This window comes from Catharus ustulatus, chromosome 16, assembly GCF_009819885.2.
Source record: "Catharus ustulatus isolate bCatUst1 chromosome 16, bCatUst1.pri.v2, whole genome shotgun sequence".
NCBI lineage: Eukaryota > Metazoa > Chordata > Aves > Passeriformes > Turdidae > Catharus > Catharus ustulatus.
In genome coordinates, this window is record NC_046236.1 from 10593926 (window position 1) to 10608091 (window position 14166).

Consider the following 14166-nt stretch of genomic DNA (forward strand, 5'->3'; position numbering starts at 1 on the left):
AGGTGCTGGGGACAGACACCAGGGTACCACCAGCTCTCAGTGACAGGGGAGGTTCTGTAAAAAAGCCCTCTCACCTGAAACACTCCTTGTTTGACAGATGTTCATTTGAGAGGAGCCTCAGTTTTTATTTTGTGGCTATTTTCCAAAATAAAAATTAATAAGCATGTCAAGTCTCTGCTACACCATCATAAAGCTGTAGCTTGTTACTTAACAACAGACAGGGAGAAAAATTAATATACCTGAATATGTATGAGCTTTTTTCTTTACTTCTAAGCCTACCTGAATTTGAACCATTTATACCATGACAACAGCAGAAGCTGAATTTGGAGAGGGAAGACAATACTGGAGCTGAAAATCCAACTGAATTTTTTCCCTGTCAGGAATAGTCCTACTAGCACAAGTCAGTTTTCTGTGTCCTGGGCATGTGCACAGCACATATGAAATTGATATCTGTGCCTTAATTCAGGGTTGCAATTACTGGAGCTGAAGTTTAAATTTTTCCAACCACCGAACTCCCGAGCTAGATGACTGTACAGCTACTGAAATTGATTATCAGGCTTCCTGTTTCCTCGCTTGTGACCCAGCAATATTGACACAAGGTACAAGGAAATTGCAATCAGGACTAGTAGCAATAGCTGGAGGCAATTGCAAAAGGAGTATTGCTGGTAGTGGCACATGGGCTCCTATATTAGATTTAGCCATACTCTGATTGTAATGCACTAACTCGAGATAGCAGAAAATTCTATATTTCGTTTTTGAAATTACAGCTTCTGTAATTCATCCTTTTCTCTAGGATAGCCTAAATAGAAAACCTTCTGGTCTCAGAGATCCAGTCTGTTTTGTCTCCAGCATGGGCAATGCTTTGGGGAAAATCATTTTATGTCTCTGTGTCTCCTCAGGCAGCAGACAGGGTTCACCTTTGCAAAGAACTGTGTTAGAAACATGCTGTATCAGCACACTGACGTTATGGACCCTCCACATTCTCTCCATTCACCTTTCCTGTCTCTGCTTTCATCTCCCCTAATGCTTGAGCATCTTGTCCACCCTGCCCCAGATCAGTTTTGCCTGAATGTGAAGAGCTAACAGCTCTGATTCCTCGTGCCTCCAGGAGCAGGATGTTTAAGGAATACATAAAAAGATAAAGACAACTGGGATCAGGCTGCAGGGCTTGGAAATTTTACCTTTAATAAATAATCTTCTTTTTCCTGTTTTTTAAGCTCTTATAAAGCAAACCCATGTCCCCAGCTAAATGAAAGAAACTTTCTGTCATATATTAACTCACACTGCCACCTGTTCCAGCAAACACTGTGCTGTTGCAGACAGCAGAAGCATTTTGCAGCTGTTTCTTTCAAGAAAATGCCTACAAAAACTCCTTCTACTGGCAGTAAAAGTGAGCAGAGAGCACCTGTAATTTCAAGAGGAGTCCCTGGCACTGGCAACAATGATATTAAATCATTCTCCTCACAGGATCTCTATAATGCCAGGATTAGAAACCCATGTAGAAACTTTAAATAATTTTGCCACAGTGAGCACTCCCTGGATGCAAAATCTCCTGGAGAGCCCAGCTTGGCTCTTGTGACATTCCCCACGCTGTTCCAAGCAGGAGTGGAATGCAGAATCACAAACACCCAGGCTGTGCAAGCACAGAGCTTTGACTTTGCCTCCAGAGAAGTTTCCCAGGCCAAGCTGGGCTCATTACATTTGCTGCCTTGGTGCCATCCTGGAGTAATGATCCGTGGCTGAGGAAAAGTGGATTGTCATGGATCGTGGCTCCCCAACTGGCCAACCTTTTCAGAGGAAAAGTTCACCAGAAGTGGGAAAGTTGTTTGAGTTGCTGGGTTGTTTCTTTTTTTTTTTTGTCCCTGCTTTGTGACCTGTGAGGAAAAAACCTTTTATTAATGAGCTCTGCCCTCCTGTGTCCTTCAGAAGTGGCTGGGGCTTTGTGTGTAGGATGAAGCCACAGCAGAATTTAGCTGTGAGAGTGGATAAAGCAGATAAATCTGCCTTGGAATTACAGAGATTTTCCACCTGCAACCACTGCTGAAGGTGCAAGGCAGCATCTGCTGGGGCCACTGAGAGCTGTAAGGATGCAGTGTGGCACTTTCTGTCTCTCTGGGCTGCCAGATGTTTGCAATTCAAACAAAAGCTCAGCTCTAATGAACCCTGACTTTTAAGGCTTGGAAACCTTCTGTGAACCTTTAGAAAAATGAATATTTTAGAGGGTGAGGAAGCAGATGTGCCAAAATGCTGTGAAAGTGACTTTTATTACTGAAATTTTTCTTGCTCCAAATGGGACAGAGTGGAAATTTCACTGCTACTCCGAGGTGTCTAAGAAAAAATAAATTCAGAAGGGTTGTACAAATGTAACCAAACCTGTCAATTTTCTCAAAGCTCTTAGTCCTGGTCTCTCTGATCATGTTGAAATGGAAGATAAATGTGTCTGGAAAGCTGTCTTCTCCTGAGAAGCCAGGCTGTGCCACCCTTAACCAGGTGCTGATCTCCTTTTGCTTCCAAAGCAGAAGTTAATGGCAATTTCACGTTGATTAAAGGTGTGCAAAATTATGCTTGAAATTAAAAGTCCCAAGCAAACTGATCTCTAAAATCAGTTCAAGTTCCACAATGTTTTTCTTCCTAAGATAATTAGTCCTCAGAGTAAACTGGAGGGGTAGCTGGGTTATTTTAAGGCAGTGTTATTTTTATTCAAGAAAATTCTTTTGTATTTTAATTATTTCCACAAATGATGCAGATAATTGCTTAATGCTTTGTCATTCTAATACATAATCCCTCAGCATCTGAGCAGTATTAAGGGGAGCAGAACTTGGCAAAGCTACCTGTACATTTTTTCCCCAATATTTTCCAAATAAATACTTGCCAAAGAGGGAACATCTCAGACAATGAGGAATGAAAACATTCTATTTTTTGCCTGAAAAGTGATCCTGAAATACAATGTATTCCTCTGGCTGCTGCTTCAGGACAGCTTTCATGTTACTTTGGGTTTAATATATTACATTTTAGCCAGGTTTAACCCCAGTCAATAGGTGCACCTTGCTTTCCTGAGATAAATAACTTGACTGGCAGAATCAGGACCCAAGACTCATTTGTCCTTCATAATGGTTTGTTTTGTTTGTTTAAATATTAGCATCCACCAGCTGTGCAAAATAGACCTTTTTCATTAGCTGGCTGATCATGGTGGGAAAAGCTATTAATTTAGTCAATCCCCAGCAATGAACTGTGGGGTTGCTACCAAACCACAAACTGATGAAAACAATAAATGTTAGACTGTATTAACTGTAAAGGTTAATCCATAAATCAAAGGGAAATGTCAGATGCCTTTTAACATTGATTGAGATGTAATTTGGTGTTGGTAGTGATATGTTTGTTACATAAATTCACATATGCACTCAATTCCTGTTAGGAGTCTAGGTCTTTGTAACTTATAGTAAATTAAGTAGTTTGCTTTATTTATGTAACCATGTAAAGATTGATTGCCTCTTCCTGCTCAAGTTACAATATAGCACCAATTTTAAAATAAGTGAATATTAATATCCAGATCTTCTTCCAGGGTACATTTGATTTGGTATAAAAATGAATAGATTCTTGTTTTTCCTGAAAGTATGCCATTACCTTAAGTATGTTTAAGGCAGTTTTTCCTTTTAATTTTTGGGTTTGATTCATGTTTTTCAAATTACAGCATAAGAATTAGGCTTTGTATAAATGTGCCCAGAAATATAGAACACGTTTTCTATATTATGGATACATCATATTTCAATATATAATGCAAAACAACAAATATGAGGAGGAAATGCCACAAATTAGATCAGAATGGAATACAGTTACTGATGCCAAAACAGCAAGAAAAAGATCTTTACAGTCACTCATGGAAACATTTCTTTCCACTTCTCTTCATGAAAGAAATGTGAGGCCAGGAATTCTTCACTTGATGAAACTGAGAATTCTGGTCACCAGACCTCAGAGTATAAACAAATAAAACCAATTTTTGAACTTTATCTATCCAAGGAAATTGCCAAAGAAGGTCCTCAAGAACAGGAGCATCACTCCCAGGTCACGACCAGCCAGAAATGGGAGCTCCTGAGGTTTTATTTTGGGTGGGCAGGGTGCTGAGCCTGCCAAAGCTGGGAGCACTCTGTGCTTCCAAACTCTGCAGACTGCTTGGCTCAGTCTTTGTGTCCTATTTCTTCCTTGGAGAGAATCACAAACAATGCAATTTTTAGCAGGTAATAGCTGCAAGGAATCCATGGGAATTGCATTTTAGATGCAGCCAGGTAGATCATTGCTTAATTCAGCAGAGCAAAGAGTGGGAATGCTTTCCCTCAAATTCCTGAAGGGCATTGATCCAAACAGGTATCCAGGACGCTTCTGGTGAGATTAGGATGTGTAAGGACACAAGACACAGTGCATTTAAAAATGTCCCAAAGGATTTTCATTCTGCAGCAATGGGACTCTTGAAGCTCAGCAGTGGCAGAATGTCACAGCAGAGGTGAGCCAGGCAGCACCTTCCCATGTGGATAAACCTGTTAAATCTTTATGGCTTTAACCTCTGATCCTCTGCATGATCAACATTACAAGGGAGCTTTTATTGTCTGTCTGTCTCTGCACACAAATTTTGGTGAGAGAAAATGCAGCCCTTCTGTACCTAGATTTTATATTTGTTTGCACACTGTGACTGTGATGGGACATTGCAAAAATGTTTCAGTTGCCTCTAACAAGTCTTGATCTGTATATGAAATTTTAGGAGGGGCATTCCAGGACACCTGTGAATCACAAAATCATGGACTCATAAAATTGCTTTAGCTGGATGGGACCTTAAAGATCATCTTGTTCCAACCCCCTGCCACAGGCAGGGAACACTCCACTAGACAGTGCTGCTCAATGCCCCATCCAGGCTGGCCTTGAACCCTTCCAGAGATGGATCCATAACTTCTCTGGGCACCCTGTGCCAGAGCCTCTTCACCCTTACAATAAAGAATTTCTTCCTAGTATCCTATCTAAATCTACCATCTTTCATTTCTCTCTTGTCCTATCACTCTGTGCCCTGCAGACAGTCCAGCTCTGCTGTGTCCCCTTGGCTCTGAAGGCTGAATCCCCCTGTGCAGCCCCTGCTGTCCCTGGCAGCCTGATGCACAGCCTGGACAGGAGGGAAAGGCAGCATCCTCTGGCTCAGCTGGGGCAGCTCCTGCTGCTGCCAGGGAGCTTGTGGAGGCTGGCAGGGCTGGGGAAGGGAGCAGGGCACAGGGAGGGTGTGATGTGATCCACACAGCCCTGGGGACAGCCTGCCCTGCCTGCCTAAATCAGCTCCTCAGAGCAAGGCAGGGAAGGAGAGATGCAGAAGAGATTAAGACCACCCTGACCTCCAGCAACTCCCATGGCTCTGCATTTTGTCCTTGAAGGGAAGCAGAAAATTGTCTTTGTAATCCAAGCAATGCAGTCAAACGTGAGCCCCAGGTCCACTGCAGGAAGGCATCTGATAAACATTGCAATGTATTTGGCTGGGAAGAGCAAACCCCGGGGCTCAGGTAAGTCTGTCTCTCTGTCCATGCACTGCCTGGGGCTTTTGCATTATTGGCTTTTTCCCCTTACCATGATTTACCGATTCACAGATTTTTCAGATACGTTTGGTTTATTTATAACAGCACTCTAATCAAATGTTCAGTGCTCCTCACCTTCAAGGATGGAATCATAATGAGTGCATAATGAGCTACTCCACAGTTCCCATGCCTTTTAAACCAGCTTCAACAACTCTGAAATCTTCAGTGTAGATTAGTGGAGCCCTGCTGATTCACATGGCTATTGTCTCTGGAAATAAATGAAAATCATATTAATATTCACAATGTCATTCACTTGTATGCTAATTGGAGGATTGCAAAAAAAAAAAAAATCTACAAAGACAAGCACAAAAAGATGTGTGGCTAGAGTAAATCTCAAGGACATGAATAAAAAAGTGTTGGATGGAGTGGGACCTCTGAAACCACCAGCTTTTGGGAATTATTCCCACATTCCTGCAGCTCAAACAGAGAGGGCAGCTATCTTAGCAGTAATCAAAGCCATACACTTGTCCCATGGGCCAGAACAAACGGCAAGGATGACACAAACAGGGCTAGAAAGTCTCAGAGTTCCCCTTGCAGGTGGGGAGGGGAGTGCCCTGCTGGGCATCTGTCCCACGGTGATGGTTTGACTGGCCACAGGAGGTGTTGCCACACTTCCACAGCAGTCAGCTGAAGGTGAGAATCCTCCCTGCTCCACCTTCACCCCCGCATCATCTCTGTTAAAACATCCTGGTCACTGCAGTGAGATTTGCCAAGTTAAATGTCAGCAGCTCCTTGGGTGAAATGCAGTTTTCCAGCTAAGGGAAGCTTATATGAGTTGAAGTATTTAAGATACAATCACAGTCAGATGGGTTCTAAAAGCTCTGGAGTTCATCTGTATCCTAACCAGGCCAGGGCCATCTCCCTTAAACCCTGTCTAACCTAACAGAGAATTTCCAAAATCTGAAAAGCTCCTTCTCGGTCTGGTTTTGGCCCTCTCCTTGTCAGGACACACATCCAGTGTCACCTGCTGTGATGTGCTCAGCCCTGGCCAAGGCAGCAGCACCTGGAGTGCCCAGCTGAGCTGAGGGGTGTGAAGAAGGGACATTGTCACATTTGGGTACAGGAGGAAGGGCTGCAAGAGCAGCCAGGCCCAGACAAACTCTCCTATTGTTTGAGGTCATCTGCTCTACAAACTGTTTCACATAAGAAAATTAGATTATGCCAAACCGACTTCTTTGGAGTTTTTTTGTTTTTTGGATTTTTTTTAAATTCAGCATTAGAAGGATGGAAATAATCGTAAATCTGGAAGCAATCACACACACATCACTTGGAAATGCTCTGCCTCAGCGCAAGGCAAACAGAATCCATCAGTGCTGATTGGCCTGGGGTAGCTCTCCCCCCACCAAGCCCATGTCCCAGACAAGTTAAATGTTTCATTAATTAGGCGCTAACTATGGTTAAAATTAGGAGAGCTGCAAGGATGTCTCCTCCTCCTCCAGACCAATCCTCTAATTAAAAGCAGGGCCCCAGCTTGCTTGTTGGCTTGTAGTGGCTGAGCTTGGGGGCTGAGCCAGCCTGGTGGGGTCTGGGGGGATTTGCGTCTGGGGCACACGGTGGGAGCAGGCTGGGGACACCTGGGGACACCTCTGAGCACACTCTGTGATGGGTGGGCACACTCCTGAGCTGGGTGTGATGGATGGGCACACTCCTGAGCACACTGAGCTGGGTGTGATGGATGGGCACACTCCTGAGCACACTGAGCTGGGTGTGATGGATGGGCACACTCCTGAGCACACTGAGCTGGGTGTGATGGATGGGCACACTCTGAGCACTCTCTGAGCTGGGTGTGATGGGTGGGCACACTCCTGAGCTGGGTGTGATGGGTGGGCACACTCTGAGCTGGGTGTGATGGGTGGGCACACTCCTGAGCTGGGTGTGATGGGTGGGCACACTCTGAGCTGGGTGTGATGGGTGGGCACACTCCTGAGCTGGGTGTGATGGGTGGGCACACTCCTGAGCTGGGTGTGATGGGTGGGCACACTCCTGAGCCCACTCTGAGCTGGGTGTGATGGGTGGGCACTCTCTGGGCTGGGTGTGATGGGTGGGCACACTGTGAGCTGGGTGTGATGGGTGGGCACACTGTGAGCTGGGTGTGATGGGTGGGCACACTCCTGAGCACACCCTGAGCTGGGTGTGATGGATGGGCACACTCCTGAGCACACTCTGAGCTGGGTGTGATGGATGGGCACACTCCTGAGCACACTCTGAGCTGGGTGTGGTGGGTGGGCACACTCTGAGCTGGGTGTGATGGGTGGGCACACTCCTGAGCACACTCTGAGCTGGGTGTGATGGGTGGGCACACTCTCTGCTGCTCTCATGAGCCCACAGGGAACCCCAGTTTTGGTGAACAGGAACAGGGCACACCTCAGTCCTGGAAGGCAGGCATCATCTCCAGATGGACACTCAGGACATCCCTGGCCCTTCTCACACACAGGAGGGGCAGAAGCCACAGCCCCACCTCAGGTCCCAGAGAGTGAGGACACCTCACAGGCACTCATCTCCCCACCCCTGGGACATCTCCAGCCCTCCACAGCTCTGCATACTAAATGCAAGGAAAGACACTGCTCAAGCTGGCAAAAACTTGGATTTGAGGGTGCATATTTTTTCCCTTGGAGAGTCTGAAATCTCCTCATTCCTCCCAGGCTCTCTGCTTTAATTTTATCTCTGTGCAAAGGTGTCTGTTTTGCATCACCATTCTCATAAGAGACATCAACATAAGGAGAAATCCCATTTTCTTTTCAAGAAGCAGCAGAAGATCTCCTCCATCTATCCATCCAAAGTGCTGTCAGACTGTGATTTGAATCAGAAAACAGTGGTTTTGGCAAGGCATTCTGTCAAGGAACAAAAGCAAACCTGGCCATTGAAGGCAAGCAGTGAGGGAAGAGCACCAGAAAAGAAAACAATGGGGACATTCTGTAGTAACCACAAACCCTGAAGTTTGCTGCCGTATTCTGTTTTCCATAAATATTGGCCTGGGTTTAATGTAGAGCAGCCAAGAGCTGCTTGTTTGAATGCAGCCTCCCTAACCAAGAGCTTTAATCAACGATAAATAAAGTTACCATGACAGACAATAACAAGCATAAATTAACAATACTAAGGTACATCTCAGCACCTTCCAACAAAGTGGAAAACCAGGAAAGGCTGCTAAGAGGCAGATGCTTCCAGATGAGAAACCAGGATCTCTTTAATCTGCAACGTTTGGGAGACAGCCAGGGGAAGGACAGAGAGTTCCTTGCCTTGGTGCACCTAACACTTCAGGAATCAAACCCTGGGCTGGTTAAAATACCTGAAATATTCTCAGATCCTTCCTCCCAGGTCAACACCTCCTCTGCATTTTGGGTTTTCTCCATTTGCAGTTTAACTTTTGAGAATGAGGAGGGACTTGGGACACATTAAGCAAGTTTTGTTCCCCATAAATCCAGAGTGTTGAAGTTCTCCTAATGAAAAGCTGGAATTGTCACATGAGGAATCAGCTCCAGGAGTTGAGGGATTTTGTACATCAAACACAGTGAGATTTGCATTGAAACACAAAGATCTGGAAGGTCTGAGGATATCACAGCCAACACTGGTTTTTGGTTAGCAAATGTGCTTCCTCAAGAAGGACCAGGGGGTGAATACCTCCCAGAAATGAGCACCTCACTTTTAGCTTTGAACAGCAGAGATCAGGCAGTTCCACCTGATGTTTTTAACATATACAATCTGAGACTGGAAAAAAACCCCTTAAATTTCACTCAAGTAAAACACTCCAAGCAAAAATCAACCATGAAATATTTAACTTCCATTAGCCCTCTCTCCTTGAAGTGCAAACACGTTTAGTTCCATCTCTAAACAAAAGCTCCAACAAAAATGTTGGAATCAAAAGAAAGCAAAGCAAAGCTTCATCTTGAGAACATTGCAAGATTAGAGCACTATGAATTATCATCCAGAATTACTCTTAGTTATCATCTCCTCTTGGCTCAAGCACCTGAGAAACGTGATTTAATTTGCAAGCCTGTCAGGAGGACTCTCATCCACATTTTCTCCTTTTCTTCTAATGAAATATTTGGCCACAAACATTCACCCAGTTCCCATCCCAACACCCCACCAGCTCTGACCCTGTTTTTACTTTGTGAGAGCTGATTCCTTCCTAGGCTGAAGTGGGGAATGACTGGAGGCAGGAAAGATCCCAAATAAACAACGTTTGTGAGACTTCCCCACAGCACAAGGAACTACAATGCAGTGTTTTAACTCTCCCACTGTGCCAGGGAATTTCATCAAAGTGTGTGACCTTGGCCATCATGTGCCTTGGAGCCCTGCCAGAGCCAAACTGGGAATTTTAACTCAAGTAATCATTTCAATGCTTTTTTTCCTTTCATTTACTGGCATTGAACCCTTAATGGGAGTTTATCATGCCTTCTGTCTCTAATGTTAGCATGTACAGATATTTACAGAAAAAACAGGCTGAACTGCACTGGAGGGGAAGATGCTGGAGTCACACTGCACAAGTTCAGCTCGTAAAGAGGAAAAAAGAGAGCCCTGATGTTATTTCAGCTGGAATAGCTACTAAATTCACTTCTAGCAGCTTTCCTTGCTGAGAACAGTATCTTTAGCCTGGTCAATGCTTCTGAGATTTTGGGATAAATTTGACATTAATTGCAAGGAACTTTTTTCTAGCTGAGAACTTGGACCTGAGTTTCCATCATGAACTTCAGTGTTAGGTCCATTATAACCTACCTAAAATCCACCCTAAAGAAGAACTAAACCCTGGAGAAAGCCACAGTTCCCTCAGAGCCATTTATAGAAAGGGAAATAAATATGTTTTTTTACTGACTGCTCAAGGAGATCATACACAGTTTGGTATCTGGCAACTAGAGATCCCCTCTCTCCCAACAACAGAGCAACCAAAAAAAAAAAAAAAAAATAAAAAGAGTAGTAAAACTCCCATCTGACTGACAGAGCAAGAGCTCAGACTCCCTCTCAGGAGGCCAAGCTGAGGAACACTATGAAGTTTTTCCATGCAGATGTGCCAAGGGCTGTGTTTGCCTCATGTACTTTTTTGCTCAAGAGCACAGTTCAAAAGGGCGAGTCTTGCTGTGATTAAAGCCCCATTATCTTCTGAGGAGCTCGGGGCAGGCTCTGCACTCAATGGATGGGGCTGTGTGCTGGCTCTAAGCACTCACAGGGCTCCCTGGATACTCTTGATGATATAAAAGGAAAAACATTCAACCCCCAGCCCCAGCTCTGGGCTTGGGGACCACGCTGGGCAGCAGCAAAGGGCTGGGGGCAGAAGGAGCAGCAGAGCAGAGCGCTGCCAAGAGGCACTGCTGGTGTCCCACACACAGGGAAGGTGAGGGCTACAAAGCAACTTCTTTGGTGAATGGCTGCTTGTTGGAGTGTGGGTTTATCGTGCCCACACTCAGCCATCTGCTGTGGCTGAGAAATGATCAGCAGCTCCAGAACACGAGACAGCCAGAAGCACAGAGAATGGGGCTTTGGTAATTTGGGAATTTGGTAGCTGTGCTGCAGGGATGGTGGCACACATCCACAGACAGGTAAATCCAGGATGCAGAGAGGTTTCATTTCCCCTGAGCCCTTCCTTTTGTTCCATTTGCACCTATAGCACAGATGTCTGCCTTTTAAAGGGATGGGAGGGTTTAGACAAATCCAATCTGGACATTTTTTAAACACTATTTTTTGAATGAGTGGGAAACAAAATACAGCACAAAACTTGTTCTGAACTCTTTCCAAACCTAAGAATAAAGGCAAAGGAATAGTTTTCATGAATTTCAAAATAGATTGTTTCAGTGATCCTTATAGGAAATGTCTTACTCTGAAAAAACCTCACAGTTCATATTCTGAGATGCTTCCCAAAGTTCAACTCTTTGAATTGTTTTGCAAACACTGGTTTTCTTTTCATAAAAATCACTCCACAAACTTCAAGAAGGATAAATAGCCTGAAAATTAAAGACAACACTGAGTTTTCAGTCAAACAAAACCATGCCTGGAACCACAATGAAAAATTGGGGGCAAGAGGGTGTGTATCTTCATTTCATTCAAAAGCTTCTGCAAGCCTCTTTCACTTCAACCAGCTTTTCTCACAGATTTCCATGGGGTTTTTGGTTGTTTTTTCCCCCCAGTTTGACCTTAGAACTATCTCAGGTCTTTCATGCCCACATCAGTCAGGGGGTGCTCTGCCCACCCTGGAGCAGGGGAGAGGGCAGGCAGAGGAGCTGAGAGAGGGACCAGGCTGTGCCCAGGGTGGGCAGGAATGTGGAGCCCAGGAGCCATCCCTGGCTGATGCCTGGAGGAGCTCTTTGTTCAGGAGGGGCACAGGCAGGTTCAGTCTGTGTCTTGGGTTACAATACAGAGTGTGATAAAAGGTATCTATTCTATCACCATCTGTTATCTCCGTGGGAGATATTCTGCTAATGGGCCATCCATTGAAACCAGGCAGGGCATTGTTCTTTATCTTTTCACAACCCATCCTTCCTCCAGCCAGTCATTTTCTGCTCATGGCCATTGAGTCCCACTGTGGGACTGATAAAATTACTGCATCCCATTGGGAGTTGCTCCAGCCAGGGGGAAGAGCCCAACATTTCTTACCAAGATAAAAACAGAGGTTTGGGACACTAAGGGAGCCCCTTTCTCCACTGGACTCCAGAGGAAAACCGGATTTCTCCACATCCCCACTGGAGCTCCGGAGGGAAACTGCACCTTGTACAGGAGCACTGCTCCAACTGAGCCACATCTGTCACTGCAGGAGGATGCAGCCACCATGGAATGGGACTGCTGCCAACACCCTGCCTGACGGGTGTCAGGTTGTACTCTGACTGTGTCAGGGTTTGGGGTTTGTTCTTTGTAGTACTGTATTTCTATTTTAATTTCCCTAGAAAAGAACTGTTATTCCTAATTCCCATGTTTGCCTGAAAGCCCCTTGATTTCCAAATTATAACAATTTGGAGGGAAGGAGTTTACATTCTCCATTTTCAAAGGGAAGTTCCTGCCTTTCTCAGCAGACACCTGTCCTCCAAACTAGGACAGTCTGTCTGCTCTGAGTTAAACCAAGACTTGCTGAGGAGGGGAGGAGAAGGAGTGGAAGCAAGCTGTATGTGAATATATAGATATATATGGTGTATATATATGTATAGGGTGGTACATGCACCTCTGTGGTGCCCACCTGTGGATTGCCCATCCTCACTGCCATGAAGACACAGCCAAAACACTCCTGAGCATGGCTGGTGTCTGTTGCTGCAGCTTTCTCAGTCAGGTCAGCTGAATTCAGTGCCAGAGTGCTCATTTCTGTGAGTGCACTGGGACAGGGGGTGGCTGACTGCAGTCACCAAACTGGGAGAACTCAGCTCACACACACAAAAGGAACCATTAAACAGCCTGAATTGGAACCAGGCTTCAATAAATCTGCCCAGTGAATGAGGCCAGCAGTGGATGCCCTGGACCACCTGTTGGGATGGGCGTTGGACATGCTGAATGGTTGTTGTGTTCTCAGACCTAACCCACAGGAAAATAATGGCATGGCCACAATCCCTGCTCTTGTCCCTGCCGTAGGACAGGCCCTCAGCCACACAAAGGGACAAAGGCAAAACTGGTGCTAGGGTTTGAATGTTTGAAACCAGGCTGGATCCAATGACTGAAGAAAAAAAAGGTCAGGGCAGAGGACAGGATTAAATGGAAAGAAAAATGGCATTGGGATAGGTATGGATGAAATGCTCAGTAAATGTTTTATCTGCTAAAGTGTGCTTAGAACCAGACCTGAGGGGAAACTAATATGATAACCCAACCAGAACATACACTGTAGGAGGATTCCCTAATGCAGGGTTTAAAACACTGGGCAAACTGCTGAAATAACCAAAACATAGCCTTTGTGACCTTACAAATAAATAGGTTTGCATCAGTATAATATATATCATAAAGCATCTCACTGTCTTCTTTCTGAAAAATCTCTATTGGACATATTTTAGGGGAAACAAGTTAGGGCTGCAAAGGCAGCAGCAAGAACTGCATTTCAGCCAGGTCCCCTCTCACCCACTCCCTTCTGACAAAGCTGTACCTGTGGGCAGGGCTGTCCCAGCTGGTGGCAGCTCCCTGTCCCAAGGTGCCAGAGGAAGGAAGGGCTGCTCCCTGTGCCCATCTGCACGGACAGAAAGTCAGGGGAGTTCTCCCATGTGAAAACACATTTTATTATAGAGTGTCCATGCCATGGCTGGTTAGAGGGGGATTTTTGACAGCCTCAGATAACTGGGAGGAGTCTGGAAAAGCTGCAGGAGAGCTGGAGGGTCCCTTGTGCCCAGAGCTTGAGTCCAACTGAAAATGCCAACTCATTTTGGGAGCTGTGCCTTGAAACATGGCAGAACTTTCTGCATCATTTCTCTGAGAATGCAAGACAAAAACTTTAACTCCTGGCATTATTAAAATTATAGTGGCCTCTAAATCTCTCCAAATATAATCAATGTGAAATAAATCATCATGAACAAATAAATTTTGTGGCAGCTAATGGTGCTGTTTGTCAAATTTCACCACATGGTGGCAATAGTAGTAAAGGTTTGATGCAAAAGATTTTTCTGGA